The 26,687-nt window shown below is 42.0% G+C and overlaps 1 protein-coding gene across 1 annotated transcript in view; it reads right to left on the reverse strand.

Moving 5' to 3' along the window:
- The window catches only part of CDH18 (cadherin 18), a 560,265-nt gene that overhangs the window by 478,197 nt on the left and 55,381 nt on the right, over positions 1–26,687 (reverse strand). The window lies entirely within an intron of this gene.

Genomic DNA, 26,687 nt, shown 5'->3' on the forward strand with positions numbered 1-26,687 from the left:
CCAGAGTCTGTGAGTTCAATACCCCGCTCGTGTCTCCTGGGTGTCAAGGACCAGCTAAAGATCACCCCCACAGTGAGTAGCTCAGGGGTTACATGCCCTGCCACCTGTGCAGCCGTGGGCAAGCTGCATAGTCCCAAGGAGACCAGTTGCCCCCCAGCTGGCAGTTGCAGACAAGGAAGGGGCTGGCCTGTGCAGCTGTGACAAGCTGAGCAGACCCTAACCAGCTGGGGAGGACTAGCCTCAGAGGGAGGCAATGGTAAACCCCCTCTGAATACCGCTTGCCATGAAAACCCTATTCATAGGGTAGCCATAAGCCTGGCTGCAAATACTCCCTTTTAGGGAAGGTGATTGAGAAGGTTGTGGCGCAGCAATTTCAAGTACTCTTGGATGAAACAGGTTATCTTGACCCATTCCAATCTTGGTTCAGGCCTGGTTATGGAACTGAATCGACGTTGGTCATCCTGATGGATGGCCTTATCAGGAGAAGCACAGGGGGGATATGGCACTGTTATTCTTATTCGATCTCTCAGTGGCTTTTGATACCATTGACCATGGTATTCTTCTGAGCCAACTTGGTGAGATGGGTATCGGCAGCACTGTTTTACAGTGGTTCCAATCCTATTTCCAGGGTCATTTTCAGAGAATAACATTGGGTGATTGTCTTTCAGCCCCTGGCAGTTGTACTGTGGGGTGCTGCAGGGTACCATCTTTTCCCCCTTTCTGTTTAACATCTATCATCCCAAACTTGAACCTGGCGCAGCTGGGAGCCTTGGGAACAGTAATCAGGAAATTTGGGGCAAGGTGTCAGCAGCATGCTGATGCTACTCAGCTCTATTTCTGTGTAACATTTGGATTGGGAGAGCCCATGCAAGCCCTGGACCAGTGCCTGGACTTGGTGGTGGGTTGGATGAGGGCCAATAAACTGAGTCTGAATCCTAGCAACATGGAGATGATGTGCGTTGGTGGTTCTGAGTTTGGATAACTGGCCAATTGCCTGCTTTGGATGGGGTCACACTCCATCTAAAAGAGCATGTTCGTAGTCTGGGGATGCTCCTGGATCCGTCTCTGTTGCTAGAGGCCCAGGTGACCTCAGTGGCTAGGCGTGCCTTTTACCAGCTTCAGCTGGTAAGATAGCTGTGGCATTTTCTGGACTGGGATAGCCTGACCACTGTTGTCCATGCACTGGTAACCTCCAGGCTGGATTACTGTCATGCACTCTGTGTGGGGCTGCCCTTGAGGTTGGTCCGAAAGCTGCAGTTGGTGCAAAATGTGGCGGTGCAACTGCTCACTGGGGCAGGGTATTGCCAATGTGTTATCTCACTGCCCATTAGCTACCAGGCCAAGTTCAAGGTTATACGCAGCTTGGGACCAGGATACCTGAAAGACCGTCTTACCCCTTATATACCCATTCAATCACTGCACTCTGCAGGTGAGGGCCTTCTGCAGATGCCATCTTATCAGGAGGTCCGTTCCACACAACATAGGAAGTGGACCTTTAGTGCTGTGGCACCTACCCTTTGGAACTCCCTCCCCTGAAATATTAGACAGGCGCCATCTCTGTTATCTTTTTGGTGCCTACTGACGACCTTCCTCTTTCCACAAGCCTTTTAACTAGAGACCTTATCCCAGTCTGTGTCTGTGTTGGAATTGCTTTTTAAAGATGTTTTAAGGTAGTTTTTAAATATGTTTGTAAGATGTTTTGTTTTAAAGATGTTTTAACGTGTTTTTGTTTGCCACCCTGGGCTCCTTCTGGGAGGAAGGGCAGGATATAAACTTCATAAACAAAGAATTAAATAATAAGCCCTCAACAACTTAGGTCCAGGGTACCCTCATATCCTAGCTCAGTCACTGAGATCATTTGCGGCAGTGTCATTGGTTATCCTCTGAGCTGATGAGGCTCATTTGACACTGACACAGAACCGAGCCTTTAGTGTTATTGGCTCACTCTTTTGGAATGCTTTTCCAGCAGAGATTCAGGAGGCACCTTCTATGCTAACAGTCAAACATCCGCTGAAAACTTTTCTTTGCCACCAGGCTTATGCGGACAATGAAGAAACATTTTTTTCTTAATAGCTGGTGAATTGTTTTCATTTTTGTGTTGTTTTTAATTATATCTGAATTATTGGACACCACTTTTTACAGATGAAATTGCGGTATACAAATACTTTTATAAATAAACACATGGCAGAGGAAGAGGGACTGTGGTGTCAGGTTCCACCCCTAACTTCCACACATTCATCAGCCAAGGAACATGTGGAGGCAGGGCTTGCCACTGCAGTCTTGCTCTTCCATCCATTTGGCAACATTTAGCACCCCGCTTGGTGGTATGAACACAGCTTGTTTAAATAATACAATATTTATTATCTTAGTTTGCAAATGGAATTCCATGAACATATGCAATGACCTGAGATTACGAGCAAGAGGATTTTCCTGTATATAAGCAAGTGATCCCAAAGATATTTGCTAAACAATTGTCATTTTTATTGATAGCTATGAATTATCTGTGGATTCTCTCCTGTTGTTTACTTCTCAAGAAGCACAAAGCAATCAGAAGTCTGAGGCTCAAGTGAAAAAAAGGAAATTGTAAATAACACATGGTAAAACAGATTATACAGATGGTTAAAGGGACTCCGGAGAAGGTCAAATAACTGGAGGAAATAGATAGCAGACAAAGATAGCAAAGTCCTGTGATCCTGAGAGCAGAGCTCAGAAACACTGACATGTTTTTTCTCCATTTGATGGCAAGGGGTTCAGAACCTCTTGAATACAAGGTGCTACAATTCAGGTGAAACATACAAAATTTCAAAAATAACAGAACCTTTGCTGCTCTAAAGCCAGCAGTGTTCAAGCCTCTGTACCTTCCCTTCAGGAAGCATGTTCCACATCTGTTTGTCTGCCACAGAACCCGAGTAATCTGTAGAGGATTCTGGAGCATGTTTTACAGTGCACACTCGGTTTATGTTGAGCATCTAGGTCTGTAGGCCCTGTCATTATTCTGTGTCAACTGGTAGTGTACTCTGGAACATACCAAACTTGTGTGCATTGCAAGTAAGGATTTGTAGTGGGTGGACAAGCTGTCTTTCAGGGAGAGCTGAATATAAACAGCATGCCAACCATGTCAGATCTGAAGGGGCACATGCGTATTTCTTGGCATTTGCATCTTGAAATGCACATTCCTTTCTCAGTCACTGTTTGGATCAATTTTAAAGAGACACAAGTACTGAAATATCCATGCACATGTCTTGGAATTGTTACTTCAAGGGTTGTGAAGAGGATTGTTGGAGGGAGGACAAACAGGCAGAGACTCAAGGCTGGAAGCATGGGTGCAATGACCAGGACTGAGAATGACATTCTCCGTGGAGGAATTGAGAGATGCAAAACACACTTCCAAACTGATCATTTTATACCCTGGCAGAGGGCTGCGCCTTGATTAGCATTACAACTTTGCGCTATGCAGCATATGTCAGGAAGAGGTATGGGCTCAGGCATTTTTTTTCCTTAGGCAGAATAGCAAAACAGTGATTGTTATAGGAAACCAACATATAGGAAACCTGACCATATCACAATTAACTGACATGTTGTGTGTTCACTGTGATTTAGCATTAATTGAAAGCTTTCATCTCTGAAAAGCTACTCAAAACTATTTTCTGTAAACAGCAATGCTGACCAAGGCATTTGCTGTCTGAAGAGGAACCGAAATAGCACCTCTCCCCTCACCCACATTTTAAAAAGACTTCACTAATTAGACACCAGTTCCTACTTTGATTTCCCCCTGTCCCCTCATGGTATTGTCTAAGCTGATTGGTTTACTCCATTGCATTTCTAGGCTGACTCTGTGTAATGGCCTATTTTGCTGAATCGTCTAAGATCCAGAGAGCCTTTCCAGTAACATCATGCCTTTTCATCTGGGACATCCTTCCCAGTTATCCCTTCTGTAGTATGTAGTATGGTAGTCAGTCTTGTAATGCTCCCACAGCTGTGAAGCCTTGTTACTGATTGGCTGGTGAGGTAGCATGGAATGTTGTTTATGAACAAGGGAGCTTCTTTATCACCTGGGACCTCATTTTAGTCCCCAGATTGGCCCACAAAACTAGTCCTAAAGTCTGTTTAGGGAGGCTTTGATCCCACCCAAACAGATAACATTCCCTTCCTTCACAGACTGTGGGCCCAGCAACAAGGTGGCTGAAAGAAGGGAGTAGAATAGATAGTGGTCTCAGAAGGACATGAGCAAAGGGCAAAGAAAGAGGTGTAAGTAAAATGGCAGAGCAGGCAGAACATGAAGGTTAGAGGAACCCTGAAGAAACTTCACTACCATTAAGGTCAAGAAGGCTGTATCTGAGATGGAGAAAATACAAGTGGTTACTAAAGAAAAGGGGACAAAATAGGCTGAGGAAACAATGGACGATGGGGACACAAGGAAAATATGATCCCAAGAGAAAGTAGGAGGGGGCAAAGCCTCACACTGAGCAAAGAGAAGAGAAAGGACAGGTAGAAAGTTCAATGATAAGGAAGGCTTGGACGGCTGGAGACCATATTTGTAAAGCACATGTGTGAGGCTTTACCTCAGCCCTACTTTCTCCTGGGCCCCCTCATTCTAGGTCTAGAGACTACCCATTGGCAGAGCTTACCCAGGCAAGGTGGCAGAAAGGGCTCACAACAATGTTAAGGATTAAGGCTTCAATACAAACATACACTGCAATTTGAAGGCCCGAATACAAAGGCTTGAATACAAACATGCATTGCAAAGTGGAGCTGAGGAGATGGTAAAATATTGTTCCCATGCTTCCTTGTAACAGTGGACACCGTATTACTTACTTGCAAGCTCCTGTCAGCATGCAGACCTCAATCCTGAAGCCAACAATTGCAGTGAGCCCCTCATCTTGGTAAGATAAGGTTGGGAAAAGGAGAGGGAAGTGAGGACATCTTGCTGCAGAAGTTGGTGACACGGAAACTTCTAGGCCCCATCATGCTCCCGCTGACATAAAGAGCAATTGGAATAAAGACCAAATTAAAATGAATTATTTTAGAATTATTCATGTTAATCAGGATCATTCCAAATTGAGATACAGGAAGTCCATCCATTCGCTAATCTGGATGCAGCTTCTGAATGTATGCACTGTAAAAGGGAAGTTTAATAGTCTCTGAGTTGTTAGGAATTAATACACTTTCCGTACTTTACTTGCAGACACTTTAGTCTCAACACAAGAAAAATTAGGTGCAAATAGTCTTATAAAGTATTGCTGTCTAAAAATAAGTGTTTACTGTGTGCCACAGGAGATGTGCCTTCCTGTTTCCACAAACATTTCTTAATTATCTGTACTTACCCATTTGTGTGGATACTTACTATCAAGCCGATTGAGCAAAGTAGTAACATGGGAGGAAAATTTACATTAAAATGCAAGAAAAGAAGTGTTACATGAAGTTATAAAAGGTAGTGCCTATGTGAACCAAACTGGAAATGTTCGTTTCTTCCTGCACTCCTTGGTTGCTTGTCAGTATTCAGTGATTTAAATGCATAATTTATTAAACACTCTCTTAACACTGGGAACTGTCAGATTTAAAGAGTTTCGCTTAGCCTTCGTTATTTTATAAAGGGATTACAGTGGTTAATTTTAATGACTTTCCCCCAGCCCCTTTCAATCAGTCTCCATTTGTGCTGTACCTACATGGGATCAATGTCATTCATGTATGCTTCTTCTCTTGAAGGTGAGATGAAAAGCTGTTTGGTTCCCCAAGCCTCTCGTTAAGGTTTTGTCTGGCCTTCATTTTGCTAAGTATGCAAAATGTCTGATGATATCTCTGGTCTGGGCCTTGTTACCAGAACTGCTACTGTGGATGCCAATCTATATGCAAATATATATGAAAGTTAGTTCTACATTTTGCTAGCAAGAAAAAAAAATGAATATTTATCCATCTATAATTGTCACAAATGTCTTTTTAACCTACAGCAAAATTTGCACTGCACCAACTTCACTGTCTCCTTGCTCCTCCTCTTTGCCCTCCCAGTATGCCACAGCAACAGCAGTGACAGGAAGTAAGGTAAGCAGTGCCATCCCACCTCGTCAACTGCTACTGCTCTCCTCCCTCCCACTTTCAAAATCCTTCAACTGTAAACTCCTTAGAGGCATGGTCTTTGTGTGTGTGTGTGTGTTGCAAATTATTATTTTGCAAATTATTATCACTTTGGTCAGTCTTAGCCAACCTGATGGCCTTCAGATGTTTTGGACTACAGCTCCCATCTTAACTATAGTCCCAAACATCTGGAGGGCACCAAGTTGGGGAAGGCTGCTTTATCTTATTCTGCAAAATGCTATGTATGTTGATGCCACTGTGCAAATCATAAGAAGGCAATGAAGAAGACCAATGGACTACTTTACAGGGTTCCTGTAAGGTTTACTGAGATTATGAAGTGCTTTGAGCACATAGTATTTATAAAGTATATCACCTAAGTATTATCATTATAAGTCAAAAGTGGCAGGTAAATGGCATACAATCTAATCTGATTGCACACAGAGCTTTGGAAGTAAAGAAATGTGGATTGGGACAAGAAATTGAAGGTATTCCAAGGAAGCTGATCAATATCAGCATTGTCCTTGCTTTCTTCCTTTCCTTCCCTCAAAACAAAAGCATCCTTCCTCTGCTGTTCAAGGTCAGAAGAAATCCGTCTATCATTAAAGTGTTTTCTTCTCCCTCCTTTATGGATATCTACAGAAAGAATATAATGAAAGCTCACTTGCTCAGTGCTTTCACAGGCAGTGCTGCAAAGCTGCTCACTTCTACAGGAGGTGCAAGCATTTTTTTTTTTCCCCAGGTGTGGACCTATGAAGCAGCTTTATATACCAAGTCTGATCTTTGGCCCATCTTCTTCCGTACAGTGTCTACAGTGACTGACAGTATTCTCCATGATTTCCCAGCCTGTCATGTTCTCTGTCCTTAATCCCCCCTCAAGTTTGGAGGAAGACACGAACAGGGAGGAGGTGTTTCTCAGCCAGCCATTGTTCCCCGCTCCTGAATGGAAGATGTTGCTTCGCTGTACTCCTCAGGCTCGAGAGACACACTCCTAGTGTAGACTCCATCGACACTGCACCGGAGGAGCCAAGAGCTGCAGAATCAGGCAATGGACCTTTAAGACCACAGGCAGCTCCTCAGAGGGAGTGAGGCCAACAACAGGACCATTCAAGCCAGTATCCAGAATGCCTGAAAAAGCCCCTGCAGCTTGCTAAGGTCACAACTCTTCCTTGTGTGAGTGAGACCACTCCAGCTGGCACCGTCCACAGTACTCTGCCCAGGTTCTGACATCCTCATGACCCAACCCAACTTATGACTTGGCTCTGGATGTGACTGGGCTGCACTGACTGTGGCTCTGCCCTATAGCTCATCCCTTTGCTGCAGTCAGCTCTCTCTGTGTCACACAACCCTCCTACGTGACAGATGTTTTTAAACTGGAGATTGGACCTAGGGGCTTTCACATGCACAGCATGTGCTCTGCTGCTGAGCTGTAGCCCTTCCCCCACATGTTCTCAACCCCCTTTAGCTTCTCTACGCTTAGACGGGAGATGAAAGTGAAAATGTGAAGCACCTGCCATCTTACCCAGTGACCACTTTCCGGTTCCAAAAGGTTGAGCTACCACAATTAACATTTGGAGCAGGCAGGAATTTTCTTTCTCTTCTTTTCCTTTGAAATTACATTGCAAGAGACCTCAAGTTATACTAGAAACAATAGCATCGTGTGAGGTCAGGAAGATTGAAGGAAGGTTCACATTCATCCAACTACAGCCAAATGCAGTGGTTGGTTTTTTAAAAAACGAAAACAAAACATGCCACTCAAGCAGAATGACGACATCTCCCTTATTAACCCTACAGCAACAAAAATATAAATTACCTCCCATAACCAATCCACAGTCCCCAATCCCCTTTTCATTGAGAATGCTATGACATTGTCTGGCATTAGCTGAAGGAACTTTTTTTAAAACAAAAAAATCCTCCTTTCTCTTGGGAGTGGTAAGAGAGCTGGCTTATGGTAATGTGTCTTTCTCTTTGTTTGATAGGAGGCTTGAAAAGGGCACAGAGACTCTTTTAAAAAGGAAGGGGACAAAAACAACCCCTGTCTCTCGCATGCACGCACAAAGGTGACAAGATTAAAAGGACCATTGTTGTCCGAGCTGACAACCACAGTAGTCCAGACTCACCATACTCAAAGCAGCCCACCGGTGGTGCATGATGAAAGAGGAGGCTCTCTTGGATTATCAGACCATTGGTCCCAGCATTGTCTGTTCCAGCTCTCACCAAGCTGGTGCCTTCCAGATGTTTTGGACTACAACTCCCATCAGCCCCGGCCAGCACTGGATTTGCCATCTGGAGGGGACCAGATTGGCAAAGGGTGGTCTACCCAGAGTAGAAGCAGCTCGCCAGGGCCTCAGTCCTGCTACTTGAGACCCTTTTAGCTGGGTCCCAGTTTCTGCAGTCCCAGGAAAGCAGCAAACGCTGGATGATCCTGAAGCCCTTAATGCAGGAGTGGACAACTTGTTGTCCTGCTTTCATGTGGGGCCAGACAGAGGAGGCTCATCCATAAGGGCAAATGAGACATTGGCTGACCAGCCTCAGCCTGCCCTCTGCGAGCCCCCACCTACTTGCTTTGTTACTTACAACCAGTTCAGGGGGTGGCACTGCCTATCATCTTTCTCCTCCTGATGTCACTGCTCCTCCACCACTCCTAGTCTGCCCACCTTGGTAGAGTGCCAAACAATGCTTTCTGGTACAGCACAGCAGAGGTGCTTTTCCTACCGAGAATGTAGTTCAGCATAGGGAAAGCTGTGAAACCCCACATGTGGACCACCACATTGGCTGACCCACATCGTTCCTCTTTACATAAGATAATGCATCAGTGTGGGATGAACCATAGGCAGAAGGCTCTCAGGTTGCTCCAGTAGTGTAAGGAAGAGAGATAATTGTTGTAAATGCTTTGTAAAACATAAAGCATTATGTGCCATCATTAATTTAAAGGAAAGCATTACTGAAACCAGTGTGGCTTTTCCAGGGCACCATAGCTGCTTAGAATTTTGTGGATAGTTGCAGCAGTGGGCAAAAGTGAGAGAATAATGAACCCCGACAAAAACCTCTTCCACAGCACTGTAGCGTTTCAGTCCTGTGTCACTATTTAATGCCTACTGTCAGTCATGTCAAATTTAAATGAGTTGGATAAGAGTTGCAGTAGCAGGAAGAGTATTGCAGGGGTTATATAACTGAAGCCACCGTTTTTCACTCTTTGGATTTTATTGTCACTTGCAATCCAAAACTGAATTTCAGCTCAAGGATCCCTCCATAAGTGAAAGGTTAATGCAACAGTGTGATTCAGTGTCAGTCGCTCTTCACATTTATGCACATGTATTATGCATGCGCTCTTTTATATAAGTAGATGTTACAGCCTGATAAATTATGCACTTTTGCAACCTTGTGTTTTACATTCTAATGTCATGTTCAATGTGTGTATACTACAAAGAATCATTATAGAATATGACACCCCCAATATGAAGTCAGAGGCTACAGACATTCACACACACACAAACACACACATTTATTTCATTTTATACATTCACAACCGAATTCATCACATTTCCCCAAACACAACAACACTTTTGCAAGTGCACATATGTACAGGCTCTAGAGAATATTCTCATCCGCTTGTTTATATTTGTAGGAATCTATGAAGAATACAGTGTGTTTACCTTGTGGCAGCTGGAAATGCTGACAGACACCAGGAGAAAAAGTTTAAAATGACAGATTCTTATTTATAGGTAAATTGAAACTGACTTGGAGGCAATTGCCTTAGTAAACCTCCTGACATTTTTCCTTTAAAAACTGACTTAATTTTGTGTCCTGGATGTGTCCTTCATGCCTAGCTCACTCTAAATACCCCACATTCCAGTTTTGGTACCACAATTTTGGATTTGTTTTCTTTAGTAAGTGCAAGAGTTCCACTGTCCCTGCTTACTAGAATCCAAAAGAGTATTTAGGAATGGACAGACCCATAAAAGTCTGGTCTGTCCCATTTCTGCATGGCAATGGGACCACATCTGTCCATGAGGATTATTAACTGAAAATCCTTTAAAAAATTGCTGAATTTAAAATTAGAGGCACACATCCATCTTAAATGAGATTTATAATGTGTAACAAGAATTAGCCACCTTCAGAGGAATTCACCCTTCTCTGAAGCATGCCTTCTCTGAGGGCCAGTCATTTTGTTGCATCTCTCCATAGTCACACAGCACAAAAATATAGCTGAGTGTCTCATCCCAGCAGAGGCTGATTGGAAAGAAAAAAGCCCAGATCAGTGAATCATGCAGACACAACAGTCAGCCTCCTCTGTGGGTGGGTACATTAGGCTCACAGCATATTTTCATTATTTAAATCATGCCTCTCAGAACATGCAGCCAGAGTGGCACTGGCTATGTGGAAGAGGGTGGTATCAGCAGGCTTGGTGGAACCCCAAGGGTTTGCTGAAGTACAAGCAATGTTTTTATAAAATCCTGAAAGGGAAGAATTCATCCCTCCACAAACCTCCCAATAAAACACCCAATGAAGATTGAGCATGTTCAGTGGCCACAAAATGCTAGGTGTCAGTTGGGAGAAAGAAATGGAAAAGTGAGGAATAATGGAATGGTGTGTCCTGGAAGAAGGGATGGCTGGCTAGAACAATGAACAGGAACACTCCATTGTGCAACATTTTGTTGCAGGCCCGACTTGTAATTTATAATAGCACACTAGCAACATACTTGAAGTTGGTTTGCAACGTACTGCTCCAGAACTTGATTTGCAAATTATGGCTCAGCCATAATTCATTGAGTCTAGTTAAAAGTCACTGACAGGAAATCTCAACCAGCAACCTTAAAGATATAATTAGCAGTAGTTTAACACTGAATACTTAGCATTACTACATACAAAACAAATGTGAAACAAAGTCTTGGCTCATATAATTTTGGCTCATATTCATCTTACATTGCTCTCCTCACTCAAAACAAAGATAGTTTTCACTTTAAATGGTATTTCTGATATATGGATACTATCTACCATTACGCACTAATTCTGAATTCGGATGTAGCCTATACCCCAGAACAGCAATTTAGAACATTAGTTAATTTTAATTAAAATGAAAGCCCTTCATTGATTAAAGGACAATTATTCTTTAAACCAAAGCATATATTAAGGGTAGTGGTGGTATACTAATTAATAGGCAAAAAACCCTTACATTTTGCTACAGTATTAATAGCATTATTTGAACATTCAGATTTTTGTTCTCTATTTCTATCTGGAGCATAGGGTTACCAGGTTCCTGGCCTGAGATTGATCCTGTATGTTTAGGAGAAGAGAAAGTCAGCCAAGTGCAGGTGTTCTTGCAACACTGTAATGGGAAAAACCACAAGGTGGAATTCTCCCTTCCACCTGCACAATTTTTAAAGATACAGAAGACCTCTTGGTTGCCAGGCCAGGCCTCCAGGAGGTCTGCTGTATCTTTAAAAGTTGTGGAGGGGGGGAGGGAGAATTCCACCTTGTGGTTTTTCCCATTACAGAGTTACAAGAACACATGCACTTGGCTGACTTTCTCTTCTCCTAAACATACAGGATCAGTCTCAGGCCAGGAACCTGGCAACCCTACTAGCATACTATAAATTATGCTTGCTTTTCTTCCTCTGTCATTGGTTATTTTTTCAGTGGTGCTGGTGTTTGAAAATAGTGTCAAAAGGGAGAAAGGGTGGGGCTATCCTACACCTGAAACATACCAGGTTTTGACAAACCTTTATGACTCGTGATAAATGAGATCACATTGGGGATGAATTCATAGCTTTCCGTGGGGGAAAGCCTCACATACCTAACTGGTACTGGCTGTGGTTTAACAGTACAATGTTATGTCTAGTCACTCAGAAGTAAGCCACAGGCTAGTGATCATAGCAAGAGTAGCCAATTCAGATACTGTCGGACTACAACTCCCATCAGCCCCCATAAGTGACCATGCTGGCTGGGGCTGATGGGTTTTGCAGTTTAATAACATCTGGAGGCGAGGGCACTGTAGTGAAATGTGTCTTTAAGTTAGATGCACAGCAAAGAAAAAGTTACTTTTCTCTAAAGGGTATTACACACCGTAGGGGGAGCTAGACTGAGTTAGTTACTGGAGTCAGTGTTCCAAGTGCTGGGTGACGCCTAGCACAGAACAAGCTCAGATGTTTTACTGTTTCAGAACTATTGAATAAAGAAGCTCTTATTTTATCCTCAGTCTCATCCTGATCAATATAATATTATGTCAGAAGTTAAGAAATCCTCATAGCATCTCCAGCGTAGCAGAGCTCCTGGGACAATTGGAAAAAAACAAAAACAAAGGAAAGGAGTGGCAAAGTTTTCCCCACCAGAGGCCTTTGATTTCTCCAGGCCTGCAGCATGGCCAGATTGGAAGCAGAGGTTTTCCAGATACTGCATTGCTACAAAACTGAATGAAGAGAAAGAAGAAATTCAGGTATGCTCCTTGATTTATGCCATGGGCCAGCAAGCAGAGCAGATATTTAAATCATTTCAGTTTGCTGCTGCAGAGGACCAGGATGACTATCTCCTAGTCCTGGGAAAATTTGATGAATATCTTGTGCCAAAGAAAAATATCATTCATGAGAGGACCTACTTTCACCAGAGACATCAGAAACCAGGGGAATCTACAGAGGCCTACATAAGTCGGCTGCATGAATGTGCTTTTGGGTACACCAGGAGTGAAATGCTCAGAGACCAATTGGTAGTGGGAATTTTGGATAAAGACCTGTCCCAGAAGCTGCAGATGGAATCCAATCTCACTTTGGAGAGAGCTGTGGAGATAATAAGAAACTAAGAGCTTATAAAAGGCCAGGTCCAAGACTAAGGTGCTTTAAAGGGGCTGCAAGAAATAGCCAAGAAACCCCTGCAGAAATGGAAAACCCAAACTCCAAAATACCAGAAACAAATATACAGCCAAACATCTAATGCTCAAATAAAAGCCCCTAGATGCACAAGATGTGGGAAAGGGCATACACAAAGAGCAGTCTGTCCTGCAAAGGCTGCAGAATGCCACAAATGTAAGAAGATAAGTCATTTTGCTGCTGTGTGCCGCACTAGAATGGTGAGTGAAACTGTGGAGCAGCAGAAAAGTCTGGCAAAGACTAATAACCTCCTAAGCCGAGACGTTGCAACTATAATGGGGTTGGTGCAATGTTTAGATGAGCTTTCCACAGAAATTCCCAACACAGTTGGAACTTTGAAGACACCACCAGTACAGATAAGGCTCAAAGAAGGGGCTGTACCTTATGCTATTCACATTGCCAGAACAATATCAGTTCCACTGCTACCCAAAATAAAGGCGGAACTGGATAGAATGGTTCGCTGTGTGTGGGGATCTAAAACAACTAAATAAAGCTGTCAAGTGGAAAAGTACATTCTTCCTACTATGGATGATATCCTGCCACAGTTAGCTGGTCCCCATATATTTTCATTGCTTGATGCTGCAAGTGGATTTTGGCAGATTTGCCTAGCTGCCGACATTGCTAAATTGACTACATTCATCACTCCGTTTGGGAGATACTTCTTCAAGAGATTGCCATGTGGAATTTCAAGTACATCTGAGCAATTTCAGAGAGAAATGTCGGAGCTGTTACAACACCTGGAAGGTGTTTCAGTGTTCATGGACGGTATGTTGGTTTATGGTGCCACAATGGCAGAACATGATGAAAGATTGGCCAAAGTCTTAGCAACAGTAAAGGCAGCAGGGTTAAGACTCAACAGCAAATGAATCTTATGCCAGAGAGACCTTACAAATCTTGGAGACTGCATAAATGAGCATGAAGTGAGTCCAGATCCTAAGAAAGTAGAAACCATTTCCGCAATCAAACCTCCAGACTCCATCACAGGACTGAAAAGATTTTTGGGCATGGTACATTATTTAGGATGCTTCTTGCCAAATTTGGCAGAGAAACTACACCCATTAAATACACTGTTGAAAGCAGACAGCACGTGGTGCTGGAGTCCAAGCCAAGAAAAGGCCTTCTCAATAGTGAAAAAACTCTTAACAGAGGCTCCAGTACTTGCTTAATATGAAGTTAACTCGCAGACCATAGTGAGTACTGATACCAGCAGTTACGGCCTGGGAGGAGTACTACTCCAAAATCATGATGGAGAGTTGAAACCAGTGGCTTATTGCTGGGAGGATCCTGCTTAGAGGAAGGGTGGGATATAAATGAAATAATAAATAAATAAATAAATAAATAAGAACACTAAAAGAAGCTGAGACCCAATACGCTCAGATAGAAAAGGAATGTCTAGCTGCTTTTGGGGCTTGTGAAAAATTCTCAAACTATCTCTATGGGCTAGAATCATTTACACTCTATACAGACCATAAACCCTTGGTACTGCTGATAAATTGCAAACACCTGGATCGAGTACCAATACGATGTCAGCAACTCCTTTTATGCATGATCAGGTACAATCCTCAAGCAGAATACATACAAGGCAAGACTTTTGTTGCAGCAGACACACTGTCAAGAAATCCACTGGACCCTAGGCCAGACACTGAAACAACCCAGTTAGTTGAGGAAATCAAAGTCTATGTAAATCTTCTGCAAGCTTCTAAACCAATATCTACCACACTCATTCAATGCATTCAAGCAGCTACCAGCACTGACCCAGACCTTTCAACGGTGCTGAAATTTGTCAGAACTGGTTGGCCATTGTACATGTCTAAAGTGACAACTAACCTTAAAACTTTCTTTGCAGAAAAGGAAAGTCTTACAGAGTTGGAAAGAACAGCCCTATTTGGTGATAGAATTGTCATTCCTGCTAAAATGCGACAGGAAATATTGGAAAAACATGAAGGTCATCAAGGAATCACTAAGTGCAGAGAATTGCAAGAATGTCTGTTTGATGGCCACAAATAGGGCAAGACCTCAAGGCAATAATAGCAAACTCTGAGTTTTTCCAGACAAACCTTCACAAGGTAAGGAACCACTCATCACCACTCAATTGCCAGATAGACCATGGAAGAGAGTGGGAGCAGACATCTGTTACAGGGACAAAAGTACTTCATTGCAGTAGACTTTCTCCAAACCAAAGTCAAACTCCAAGATCTCATGTTGTCACTACCAACAATGGAACATTCCGAAGGAACAGGAGACGTCTACAGTTGGTTCCCAAACCACAACCAATTTCACAACAAAGTGAGAATTCAGAGACAGAAATACCAGAAGAGCAGAATTTATTGCCAGAACAATCTGAAAAGACTGAGAATAAAGAACTGACAAATTCTTGTGAGCAAGCATCACCTGCCAAAGACAGCCTATGTCTTGAGAGTCTGAAGAAAGTGACATCCAGAGGAAGAGTAATTAAAAAACCAGAATATTATAGAGACTAAATGTTATTCTACACAATGTTAGCTGATAGAAACCCCCCCACAAAAGTTAGAACTCAAAAAAGGGAAATATAGTGAAATGTGTCTTTAAATTAGATGCACAGCAAAGAAAGAGTTAACTTTCTCTAGAGGGTATTACACACCCTAGGCTAGGGGGAGCTAGGCTGATTTAGTTACTGGGGTTAGTTAGTCAGTGTTGTGTGTGCTGGGTGAAGCCTAGCACAGAACAAGCTCAGATGTTTTACTGTTTATCACATAAAGAAGCTCTTATTTTATCCTCGGTCTCATCCTGATCAGTATAACAGGCACCATATTAGCTACCCCTTGTGTATGGGATTACAGCCTGTGAGCTAGGGATTTTTAGCCACAGAGTCAATAGGCATCTTACTGTTCTTTCAGCCTCAGCCTCCTCCTTGGCCCACCCTGCCCAACTGCAAAGTGAGGATAATATAGTGGCCTATCTTATAGCACTATTGTAAGGATTTTTAGATTACAGATGGGTTGATGTACTCATTAACATATAACATGAAAAAATGAAATGGACTGCCTTCAAGTTGATCCCGACTTACGGCAACCCTATGAATAGGGTTTTCATGGTAAGCAGTATTCAGAGGTGGTTTCTCATTGCCTTCCTCTGAAGCTGAGAGGCAGCGACTGGCTCAAGGTCACCCAGTAAGCTTCCTGGCTGTGTGTGGGTTCAAACCCTGGTCTTCAAGGTACTACACCACACTGGCTCTCTAATATACAACATAGGTTTGCAGATAGCTTGAAGATTTGAAACATGTCTTATAAATAATTAGCAGCAGCAGTAGAAGTAAGAGTATCAGGAAAGTTACCAAGTTACTTTTTCTTCTATTAAACAACCTGAGAAAGCCACTCTTACACGCAAATGTGTTCAGGGCTGCAACAATAGTGATTATACACTATCTGTGACAACAAAACAGTTGCAGTTTGATTCAAGCAATCTTTTCCACACACTCCCTTTCCCTATGCATTTTCCCATGTGTATTTTTATGAGGAGACAATTTGTGAGGCAGAGACAGGAAAAATACCAAAGGAAATAGTGCTTTGCACACTTCAAAGAAATAGTATTACCATTCAGCACTAATGAAATTCCAGAGATGTCACAAAGGTGAAAGAAACTGTCATCTCTGGATAAGCTATTTTCTAGGCCGCGTGTTAGGAACTTCAAGTAAATTGAACTGTTCCTGTCTGGGAGCCACATTGCTTTCTAAAGGCCGACAAGATATGCTTAACAACACTGTCTAAAGGTTTTGCAGTTTTACTTGCAGTTGATTATATTTTTTTTATCAGCTCTGAGAGAAAGTTCTTATTTATAGTGATGCTATATTGTCAAGAATACACGCACAAAAAATGATTTTTTGTTACCCTATGAAATGAAGGCAATCAGCAAATGAAAAAGGTCAAGTCTGACCTGTAGTTTTTTATCTTAATTTAATTCTGGCAATTTGGCCAGTGGTCTAATACTAGTAACCTGCCATCTTCACCTGAGCTATTAATACAATGTCAAATTTTAACAGTTATCCAAAATGGAGCATTTAAATATTTTTCTTCTGATATATCTCCTAATACATCCAGAGCCACACACAAAACAGAGCATTCATAATAGAATTTTCCAAAACAGAATAAATGGCCAGGGCCACATCACAGGCAGGGTGAAGGGTGTGGGTTCTAAAATTATTATTTATAGCATTTATTAGTATTGGAGTTTGGAATATATAGTAGCAGAATAATAGTTTGGTAAGACTGGTTGAAAGAATAAAGGAATTTAAGGATTATTATTCTTGGGAAATAAGCCATTCTGAGTATAGAGTTACATGGGGCTATTATGGAGTCATGAGGTTAACACATACTAACTTTAACTAACAAGAAGGAAGGAAGTAGAGCTTAAAACAACCAATTTATACATCAACAAGTAGTTCTAAAGAGGGAATCAGCAGGGGAAAATTTGGTTGCCTTTCTGTCTGTTGCCCCCCCCCCCAGTTCAGGTTACTTGTTACAAGCATTGGTGCATTATTCCCAATGATGAAAAGACTTTCTATCAAGATGATGCACATTATTTATTTATCAGATTTATATCCCGCCCTTTCTCCCAGTAGGAGCCTATTAATATTATTACCATAAAACCTACAATAAGACAGAACAATTAAAGCAACTGGGCACAACAAAACCTAAAATTCTAAGGCAATACAACTATGAGAACAGCACTGGGAAGAAAAGTTTGAACCTAGTGAGTAAAACTCAAAAGTAAAGGTGCCTTGTGGATCTGTGTTTGGAGATCGCTCCACAGGAGAGGCGCCACTGTTGAAAAGGCCCTCTCACTGATAGCAATCTGCCTACCTTTGCCCCATCTGAATTTATCCCTGGATTTGGGGGTTCCAAATTGGGGGTTCATCTTGTCTTCAGAGCAGCACCAATATCTTAGCAATCTGCCAACCACCCACTTGTGATTTCTTAACTTTATTGAGACTACTGCACTTACATGCGTTTTGTTAGAGTTTTCAGTTTGCATTGCTTCCCCTTAAATATCAGTGTACACCAGCATATATGAACATTGATAATATTATATGCAAAAAAGGGATTTTGATGTGATTTCACAACTGCACCAGGATTCTGTTTTGCACAGTGATTTAACTAATGCATACATGAACACATTAAGATTAATATTTGCATGTGATTTAATGTACGTAGGTGCTGATGTGCATCAGTAACCTGCAACAAAAAAGGCATATGTCAATAACTGTTCTAAATGTGCACATATGCCAATTGAAAGATCAGTTTTGGAAATTCTCTAACTTGTCAGAAGCCAAGGAAAGTGGAGTGTAGGGCAGAGCAAACACACATAACAATAGAATAAAAGGAGAGGAGCTATTCATCCCTATTATTTATATCATATCTTCATAATGCCTACTAATCGCATCCTTATTCCTTGGATTGGCCTCTAAGGGTAACCTCAGTACAGTAATACCTCCCTTAAGGATTCTCTAGGAATCAAGCTCTTTTTAAGGAAGCCTTTTTTTAAGGTGAAACTGACGAACTATGCTTTGCTGTGGATAAACTTTCAAGCTTGTGTACCTTTGCTTTAAGGTGAAACTGACCAGCCTGTGTCTTTGCTTGGGTATTAATAAATAGATAAGCCTGTGCCTTTGTTTTGCTAGGGTGAAACTGACAAGCCTGTGTGTTTGCTTTACATTAAAAGATCTCTTGCTTTCTTCCAGGGCTGGGGAGGGAATCCAATACCATTTAGATGAGGGGGGAGTGCCAGGTAGGCACCCTTTAAAGCCCCTGTTGAAGTTGCCCCCACCATCTATGAGCAGGTGTAGGAACATATCCCTATTTTTTCTATGTTATTCCTACCTCTAGTAGAAAGCTTCTGTTAAAGAAGTAATGTCCAGGAACATATCTACTTTGTTAACTGAGGTATTATCTTTTAGATGGCTCTAAAGGTGGCTCATTTATCTAAATCTTAGCCTCGGGTGAGGAGATGCCTTGTTCAAATCCTACCATTTTTTCCAAAATGGTAGCATTAATTTTATACTCCAATATAGAAAATATTTAAGGCAATGGATCCTTAACCCTACTTGATGTGAGGGATTGTTCTGTATAGTTGCCTCATTCATGTTCTCTAGGCTAGAATTGCCCCCTCTGCTGTAAATGGGTCAATACTGTTAAGTATTCTTTTCCTTTAAGTGTACATTTTACACTTGGGGGAATCAGAAAGAGGGTTTTATGTATTCCTAACATTTTACCCACAAATGATTCCCTGCAACGTTCTTTTTTTAAAAAAAAAATCCCACAGACTAGCATCAACCCAAATAGACTTGCTTTTTAGTCCTTGGAGTGTTGGGACTTGGCAGTGCTTTATTTTCTCTTATAAAACTAGAATGTTTATCAGTAATACACACCACAGTGGTGTATTTTAAGGGTGTGCATTGGCTCTCTCTATACTTCCTGAATTACCAGGTGAATAGAGATGATCCAGGTGAGGTTTCACATGCGTGATTGGGCCATTAACCAAATGTCAAGGTAGATTAGGAACTTTTCAAAATCCTTAGGTGTTCTATGGACTCAAGTGTCCCCCCAACACTTCATTTTTAAAGCAGCTACTGATTATTATTATTTTTTTAAAAATGAGATCTAGCTGACTAGCGAAATGCCCTGAGTAGGGAAGGGTGGAGAGATGGAGGAATCTTTAATTTTGACAGACAGGTCAAGGTTTAAATCACAGTGAATTATCTTCCTAGAGCACAATAATCACAGTGATTTGGGGAAAAGATGTTGAAATTGTGTGTGTTTTTCACATGGATCTATGCTTGGCCTATGGTTGAGCTGGCTGGGGTTAAAGGGAGTTGTAGTCCAACAACATCTGGGGACCCAAGGTTGAAGAACAGTGATCTATGCCTTTTTTTTCCCTACCACCACCCTTCCCCTATGCAATTCAATAGAGAGGCAGAACTCCCTCCCAGGGGGGAAAGACACTTGGGGTAACAGAATACTTGCTGGGGGTGTGACTTTTCCTCCACTCTAGTCTTTCCTGGAAATCCATTATCTTTTTTTTCTGTCGCCCCTCCCCTATGATTCCTGTTTTACACCCCCACAGCTATTATTCTGAAATTGGATAGGCTTCATCATCTCAGAAGGGGTAACCATGCCTGCAAATGGCATCTTATCCTGGCAAAAAAATAAAAGAGCCTTTTAAAAATAAGTCAAACTTTAATGGTGCCCTGCACACAAACAGATCATAACTGCTTACAACTGGGCAGGATTAATCCGCACTGGAGAAGCTCTTATACCTGAAATTTTCATCCATTTCTGTGAAAGGGGAAAATATAAATACATTTTTAGATTCCCCATTATTGTGAATGGGGAAAACAGAGCTTAATTTTTCACAGATCTAATTCGGTGAAAGACACAGAGTGGCTCCAAAACAAATCAGACTGCTTCCTGGTGCACACACATAGTGTGTTTAAACCATACAAAAGGCAGAGAAGTTCAAATCCATAGACAAAATAACAGATAAAAAAAGTTTTCTCTTAAGAATATCTGAAGGACAGCCTTTTCTCATATAAACCTTCTTGCTTACTAAGGTAATCAATGGATACTTTATTTATTTTAAGAAAATTATACCCTGCCTCAAAGCAGATTACCAAAAGTTAAAATTGCAGTAGAAGAAAAAATATTTAAATACCAGAATATTAAAGAGCAATATCTGATATAGGACTCAAACACTTGGAGTGTTTCCAGGGATGGCAACTGGATTCCCTGGGCCCGGGCCACTATTTGGGAACTGGGGCCTGAAGACTCCTTGCAAAAGACGACATATATTTGCATCAACTTTGCATCAACTTTGTGACATCTGCAAAGTTGTGTCCTCTTTTGCAGGTGGTGTAGAGGGCTCAAAAATAAATCAGGGGCCACACACAAATAATAAGATGTCTGACATTATGTTCTTATGACAGACAGAACATCAACAAGTGCAGCTTTCCCCTTAGTTGGAAAAACATCAGTTGATCATCAGCTGATCTTAGGCTGGTAGTACTGCATTCAGTACAAGTCTAGGCACGGGAGGGAGCAGTCAAGAGGTTTACATTTTACAGCAGCCAAGGTTCAGATGCCCATCCTTAGATAAATTCAAGATTAAATTTAATGGTCTCCACACACTGTGGAATGACATCCCATTAGAAATATGATGGACACTTACAATGCAGGTATTTGCTGGCTGGTAAAACCTTACCTATTCACACAGGTATTCCTTAATAATGGCTCCACTGAATCTTGGATATCTGTTTGCATAGGTGGAAAGGCAATTAATAACTCCTCCCCTCCCATGTTGCTGCTAAATCAACTAAACAGCAATATTCACACACCCTCTGTATTTCCATGAAACAAAACAAAACAAAAACATGTCAAGAGATTAGAAAACACCAGATTACACACTACAGGGTTGTTGACATGCAGTATTCTTTCACTACTCTATGAATATTATTATACAGGCTGGGCTACCATGCAGGGCTGATACAACCTATGCTTTCTCAACTATACTGTAATAACCCCATCTGCAATATGGATACAGCAATGATGAATTTTATTTGCATTTACAGAGTTTTTTTTTAATGTCCATATATTCATTTTGCATGAAATTAAACCTATGTGAGAAAGGGGCCCTCCGGACATCCTTTTTATTGTGGATGCATGATGATCTGTGATCATGATGTTATTGGGATGGTTATATGTGATCCTACTTTCAGTACCGTTTGTGCCTGCAAATATTTTGGGGCAGATACATTGCTTCATTTCCAACCTGTGCATGTCTCATAGCGTCCTGTGAAAATCCTGTCACTTTTCATATCACCTATGTTTGTGAGGGTGGGAGGTGATCCCACTTTTGACCCTCCAGGTGGCAATAATGCAATAACATTGGGAAAGCATGCAGAACAACTAATAAAGCAGAATGATGTGTGGACAGTCCAGTATGAATCCACCACTATTGCACTGTTATTGCATAAATGACATGTTGCACAATGTACCTGCCAAAAAAAAAAATGACTCTTTGCTACTACCTTTTGCTTTTGGGAGGACATGCTACTGTTACGGATAGTCAGATCAACCTATTTCCATCTTGTGATGATTTCATGTATACAGCCCCATGTATATAATACATTACAGTATTCTAATCTGAAGATAACCAGGGCCTCTCATGTGTACCCTGACTGGTAGCCAACCCTAGAGTGTGGAACTCTCTCCTGGGGGAGGCCCACCTCTCCTCCCACACTTTTCTAGCTTTCTGCCAGATAGTGAACACTTTCCCATTCAAGAACCCTTTGCACTTTAACATCTACCCACTTTTTATTGTTTATTATGTGGTATAATTGTGTTTAATAGAATTTTCTTCTGTTGTGGGTCTTGATGAGGACCTTTTATAGGCATTTGTCTTGTATCTTTTAGAATTTGTTGTTATTTTGTAGTATGATCCTGTTTTGTATTGTATGCTTTTGTTAATCACCTTGGACTATTCAGGAAAAGCAGGTTATATATATGATTTTTAAAAATGCATAATAAATATAGGGCCAGGTCCTGACACCTGGGAGACAACCTCTAGTGCCTGGGTGACCATGTATGAGCTGGTTGTGACTGGTCTTTGCGAAATGCAGAAGCTCAAAGCACCCCATTTCTCCTGGATCAGGTACTCTGGGCTTGTAGTTCTATGGGAGCTGCTGGGTGACCACTTCAACAAGTTGTAGTGGCACAGCTGTTTGGCCGGGTGGCGGCATCTCAGAGTTCTAGGTTGCTTGTGCTGGCACCTGAGGAGAGGGCAAGAATCAATGCAACACGGTTCAGCAGTATGTAGATTGTCTTTTGGATTGCTTCTCTGGTGTTCACCTTTTCCTACTGCGATGCTTCTATTTGATTATTGCGCTCAAGAGCTCGTATGCTCCTGGGATGTTTGAAGCAGGAAACAGCCACTTGAAGTATGATTTCCAAAGGCAAAAATATGTAAAAATGTGTAATCTCTCATCCAAATTACTGGCTCCTGGCAAAGATGGAGGTCGTGCAGGTTGTGCACAGCCCCTTTGGGGATTAAGAACACAAACCAAACAATTCCCTCCACAAATAATTTCAGTTTGTGTGATTTATATTTTTATTCATAAAACCACATTGAGTTTAATTTTCTCATAGAAAGGAGGGGTATAGGTGGCAAAACAGACAATGTGATGAGGCGAGAGGAGCTGCTGAGGCTGCTTGCTTTCCCACCCACATCAGCTGTTGGAATTAATCCCAGGTGTACTGAAGCCTGAAGGTGAGTGAGGTTGGAAGAACAGAAGCAAGAGAGGGTCTGTTTCTGCTTTATAAGCCACAGGAAAAGAGGAGGCTGCAGAGTTCTATGGAAGATTTAGAGCATGGGTAAAGGTTTGGAGAGAAGGGAGATTGTGGCTAGATTAGCCTACCCTACACTGAGCTGGGCCTCTTAGGTCTAAGAGTGGTTGCAAATCCTGTCCTTTGGTGTAATGGGGGTTGTGAATCCCCTGAGCGTTGGAGGGCGTGGAGGAGCCTAACATGTTGGGAAAATACATTTTCCATATAGAAAGGAATTCATTCTTGCTGTCTGGAAGTATGAACCTGTGTACAGGCACCTTTGCAAAGATTGCATATAGACAGATAGGCTTCAACTTTGATATAACGGGAGGAGGGAGGAATTGTTGATGGTAGGTATGATGCATTTTTCCCAAGAAAATGATATACAAGAGGCCTTGTCCCCAAGTCCTTACACTACTTTTGAACTTAAGATATTTTAAATAGTAGCATTTTAGGAAAAAACCTCTGAGAGGAAAATACTCGGGGAGAATATGCACACACACACACCCCTGTAGCTGCAGAGCTCAGCCCAGAGAAAGTTAAAACATCAATGGACACAGCTTGGATTTCTTTTCACACTTATAGATATAGCCCATTAATATGAGCAATGTTATGCATACACTAGTGCCTCATGAAATTCAACTGAAGCAAAAACCATTGTGTCTGTCTGATGCCCCAACATGTACACTGGGAATTATTGCATCTGATTATGAGCTAGTGGTTCACTATTTGCATTGTTCAGACAAACAGAAGTTTCTCATAAATACTGAACGTTGCTCCAGTTGTCCCAACTTAATTTTGAATGAGCCTCAAGCCTTATTGAAATCAATGCTGCAAGTGCACAGTTAAATATTGAAGTCAGCAGTCCTATGCACACAGTGGGACTTATTTCTGAGTAAACATGCACAGGTTTGGGTAGTCTGTGTCATTCATTTCAATGTGATTTTTTTTCTAGATTGTATCTATAATGAGGGGCTTCAGGCATGATTTAGATACAAGCCACAGCCTCAAATTAGATGAGTAGCAACTATATGGGATGTTCTATGCACCTTGCACCATAAAGTTGAGAAAAGGTAACCTGCTGAAAGTACATTGGCAAATAAAAGATAACATGGCTAATTAACTTTCAGAATGTGGCATTCTGCTTGAGGGCCACAATAGTTCAACAAACGCTGTACCCTGAGTAATTCATAGTTCTGTAACCTATGATTTGTTGTAGGCATGGCTCTACAAATACAAACATAATTGTTTAATCAGCTGTTAATTCAGTGCTTTCTGAATCCAAAAGGTTGCTAATTCCTGACTGATTATCTTTTTAATTTCCTACAGAGAAGCAGAATGAAGGACATGTCTGTTTACAGCATAATGAACACAGGAAGGGGAGGGAAGAAAAGAAACTAACAACACTGTGATACATTGCCATTTTCATAGCAGTTTAATAATTTGTGGCTGAAGAGCATGACTGCTTTTAGGGAATCAATGCAAAGGCACAAGTTAAGAGAATGCAGGCTGCTTCCTGACTGGAAAATCTCTATGGTAAGTAGTGGGTTTTGTGAATAGAGAGAGATCCATGCAAATTGCATGGCTTGGGTGTCAGTTCATGTCACATACTAGCTACTATGGGGTGTGCAGTGAACACATGATTCACCTTGTAGTTGTTTCTGGAGCGGAGGATCAGTTTGAAAACTGGCAACATAAGGGAAGTACACCTGGATGAGAAACTGCCAAAGTTCATACAAATAGATGTTGTTATACTAGATGATCCCCCCCCCCTTGTTATTAAACAAAAACTGGGAAAGTTTTTTTCTCACTGCCCTCCCTTCTTGGAAGCACCCTCCATGGAGAAAAAAAGACAGGCTATGTTTTTTTTTAATTGTTTGCTATGAAAAAGAACTGGGAATTAAGTAGGGCAGCCCAATAGTCTAATTTTGTCGCTTACACCCACTCTCACAGCCCAAGTGTATACTTCAACATCCCCCCTCCAAATTACTGTGACTGGAGTGTCCTGGAAAAATAATTCATTGTGATCAAAAGGTAGATCTCCCCATCAAAACGAAAGATTCCACACCTTTTCCACACCTCTCCACCCCCTACCCTCTCAAACTCTGGCAGTTTCTCTGGTCACCTTTGTTCAATTTCTCAGAAAAGAAAGGGAGGGGGATAGTGGTGCATTTGACTTTATGGGGAAAAACTGAGGCAACAGCTACCCTGATGCACCTTGCCACCAGAGATGGGTCAATAATTAGTCAGATTTGAAACTAGATTTTATAATACTTCACATGCTCATCCTGTTTGCAGGCTGAGCATGCTTGCTGCAAACTCAGTGGCTTTTGCCTGACACCAGAATCCATTGGGCGAGAATTCCACTTACATCCCCCTCACTGGCTGCTCCCTTGATATGGCAAGGTGAGCTACCTTCCCTCCTCCCTTGAAGTGTTTAGCTGAATTAGCACTATGTGCTTTTCAAAGCTCAAAGTAGCACTTGATGCAGCAGATCAGAGAGAGAGGGAGAGGGAGAGAGAGAGAGAGAGAGAGAACACTGACCCTCTGCCCACATGCCTGTGAACCCATTGAGGGCATTCCTACCATGGCTCTAGAACCCCCTGCTACTATTGCCGAGCTGCATGCCCCACAGCGGAGCACACCACACCACACCAGGGCACCTCCTCCTCCTCAATCTAGACCAGCTCAGATCTGCTGTTATTGCCGCCACCCTTTCCTTCTGCTGAAGGGCATTTAAGGGGTTAATACTGCAGAGATTAGGAGGCAACTAGCCTAAAATATGTTCTTAACATGGGCATTGAGTCAGATGGTGGCCAAATTGAGGACTCTTTCTGAGTTTGGCTTTTAATCTCTGTGGTATTAACCAGGTAAACTTCCTTCAACCCTCACAGGGAGGGGAAAATCAAACCCGATAAACAGAGCAAAACAAACAAACACACAGGATGGAATGACCTTCCAGTCTGCTGGATTAGGATCAGATCGGCAACAACAAGCAAATCCAATGCCTACTTGACACATTGTGTTAATGGCACAATCCAAGTCAGTAACATGAAAGCCTATCCCAAATCGTGCCAATTTGCCTTGTTGTTCGGGGTACCTACAGAGGCGAAGTATACCTCAATTAGCAAGTACCATAAGGAAGCACAAAATGGTGCATTTTCATTACATTATCTGTGTCACAGGTCAGAGCCTCTGTTTCAAACCAGTCCCTGAAAAGAACTCTGGGCTCACAGAACTCCTCCTTTGCAAGCAATGGAAAAGATTTAAAGTTTCGGACTGGTTTGTCCAAATACAGGAAATTATGGATGGAATCCAACTGGTGTTGCTCTGCTGACAGAAGACATCCATCAGTGGAATAGAGGGAACAGTGGTGTATTGGAGCAGGAATGTGGCAGAGTGC

Source organism: Rhineura floridana, chromosome 1 (genome assembly GCF_030035675.1).
Source record: "Rhineura floridana isolate rRhiFlo1 chromosome 1, rRhiFlo1.hap2, whole genome shotgun sequence".
Lineage (NCBI taxonomy): Eukaryota > Metazoa > Chordata > Lepidosauria > Squamata > Rhineuridae > Rhineura > Rhineura floridana.